Genomic DNA, 2,625 nt, shown 5'->3' with positions numbered 1-2,625 from the left:
CCCCTAATGTGCCTAATAATTAGAGCATCATCTCCTTAAGACCAACTATGCCTGAGGTGATTCAAACCCCCGTCCTGAGGGGTCTTATACCGTGGATCTCAACCAATAGATCAGGACACGCAACACATATATATGAATGTTTGTATGTGTGAGTGTGTGTGTCTGAGTGTGTGTCTGTGTGTGTCTATATATATATATATAAACATTCAAGCCGGCTCATGAGTCTGCTTCTTTAAGGAAAGAAAGTACCCTAAATTTAGAGTAGTGTTTTAATAAAAAAAATATATAAAATGAGTAATTATGAGAGAAATAATGTGAAATCACATAATATAAAATATTATTTTTTTAACATTTTTAATACTTTAAAAATAAACTTCAAATTTAATATATTTTTAATATATTGTATCTTAATTTTTTTCTTAAATGACCTTGGCTTGTTACCTCGTCGAGCTCAGTTCACAAGCCACTTATTAAGTCAAGCTCAAGTCAGCTCTAATTCAGCTTGATTCATTCACACCCCTATGCAGACCGGATGGTCGGGTCAAGTGTGTGGGCCAACAAAGCAGGTTAGTTGTGTCGAAGAGTTGGCAGTGTTGCTCAGGTAGAACGTCACGTCTGTCATGGTCCAATCAGGCCTACAGTAGGTGCGAGCAGGTCACGTGGGATTGGCATGATTATGCTAAAATTGAACGATTACTTGGATTTGAGCATGTTTATGCAGTCTGTCATGGTCCAATCAGGCCTACAGTAGGTGCGAACAGGTCACGTGGGATTGGCATGATTCTGCTAAAATTGAACAATTACTTGGATTTGAGCATGTTTATGCAAATCCTAGTGTGAGCTTTGAATCCAAACAGAATTATGGTTATGGGGGTGATCCAAGGGAGCTCATATTGAGTGGTTGAGATCAAATTTGTGGGCTAAGGTTAATTTGCACAGATTATGACATTTTTTATGGATTTTTTTGCCCTTTTGAGCCTATAAACAGGGTCAAAAGGTGGAAGAAAAGGCAGAGTATTCTTTTATGCGTTTCAAAGAGATTGTTTGTGTAGGAAACCTTTGGATTCCCCGCTGTGTATTCCGAAGGTGATACTTCATGTCATCATGCATTCCAAGAGGATTCTTCGTGAAAAAATTGAATTTTTTCTGTCATGCATTTCAAAGGGGATTCTTTGTAAAGAAAATTTGGGGTTTCCTCGACGGGCATTTTGATAGGTATTCTTTGAGAATAAAAATTATAGCTTCCCTGTCGTACAATCCAAGGGGATTCTTCGTGATGAAAAATTGGTGTTTACCCACCATGTAATATGGAGGGGATTCTTTGTTTCTACCGTTGCACTTTCTAGAGCAAACCTTTTGCGCCACTGTCACACTTTATGAAGAAAACTTGTTGTGTTGTTATCTCACTTTTTAGAGAAAAATTTTGTGTTATTGAGCTATCAATATCTTGTGAATCTCGTTACCTTGAAAACCAGCAAAAGTATCAAAATTTTGAGGAGGCAATATGGATAATATTTGAAGATGTGCTGACCCTTTCTTGAAGAGTATGAAAAGATGAGCCTACAAAAGATCAATCATATCCTTGGTGAGCATAAGAAGGATAACTTCTTGATTATAATACAAAGACTTTACGGGCTTTACAAGCAAGGATGTTATCTATTTAAGAAGAGAATGTGAAGCTACATACATTCTCACAATGATAAGGATATTGTAGTAGATCAATGTCTTTTCTTCTGTTGACTTGTTGCGGCTTTTATATCAGTGTGTGTTAGTAATTGTAGTTTTTTATTTACCAAATATGTCATTTATATATAGTGATGGTGTGTATAATTATACTTCTTTCTTTTGCTTTATGTGGAAAAAAATTTGTATAAAAAAATTTTGTACTTTTTGAGGCTCGTGCCATCTGAGGATTTTGATGTATTTTTACCTTATAAGGATTGTAGCTTTTTGAGACTTTTGTGTGGAGAACTTGTCAGCCACTTGATCTCATAAAGTCATTTTTGTGAGGAGTGAATCTACTGCTAGCTTTCCATCAAGACTTACCTCCTAGGCTTGTCTTTTAGGAGCATGATAACTTCCCATCGAGACTTCTTTCATGGACTTGTCTTCTAGGGGTACCGTAGCTTCCTGTTAAGTCAAGCCTACTGGTCTCAACTTTCAAGGGTATGGTATTTTCCCATCAAGCAATGCCTCTTAAGCTCGACTTTTAAGGGAATTGGTTGAAACCTTGCCTTCCATTATGAATTTTTGGACACTCCTAGGTTGTTAGTAGAGGTATGTCCAATTGATGATTATAGCCTGTAACGAAAGAAGTTGATAAGAATCCATCAAGTATTTTTCACCTTTCTAAAGATGTTAGTTGAAGCTTATGCTTGACAACCCTGACCTGTGGTACAAGAGATTGAATCGAGTCCCCATCAAATCAATTAAGCCCAAAATGCAGTATCAAAAAATATTAAATGTTTCTTGAGATTGAGGCTTGGGTAAGAATATATCATATTCTTTCTTAACGATATGATCACAATCATACTTAAGAATGATATTTGGTAACTTCTTACTTGTTTCTTTTGAATTTGTTGTCCACTCAAAGGAGGTGTTTTCCACACGAGCTTGTAAAGCAAC

The sequence above is a fragment of the Phalaenopsis equestris genome, unplaced genomic scaffold (assembly GCF_001263595.1).
Source record: "Phalaenopsis equestris unplaced genomic scaffold, ASM126359v1 Scaffold000002, whole genome shotgun sequence".
NCBI lineage: Eukaryota > Viridiplantae > Streptophyta > Magnoliopsida > Asparagales > Orchidaceae > Phalaenopsis > Phalaenopsis equestris.
The sequence above is the reverse complement of the archived record's forward strand: the minus strand, read 5'-3'. Positions refer to the sequence as shown.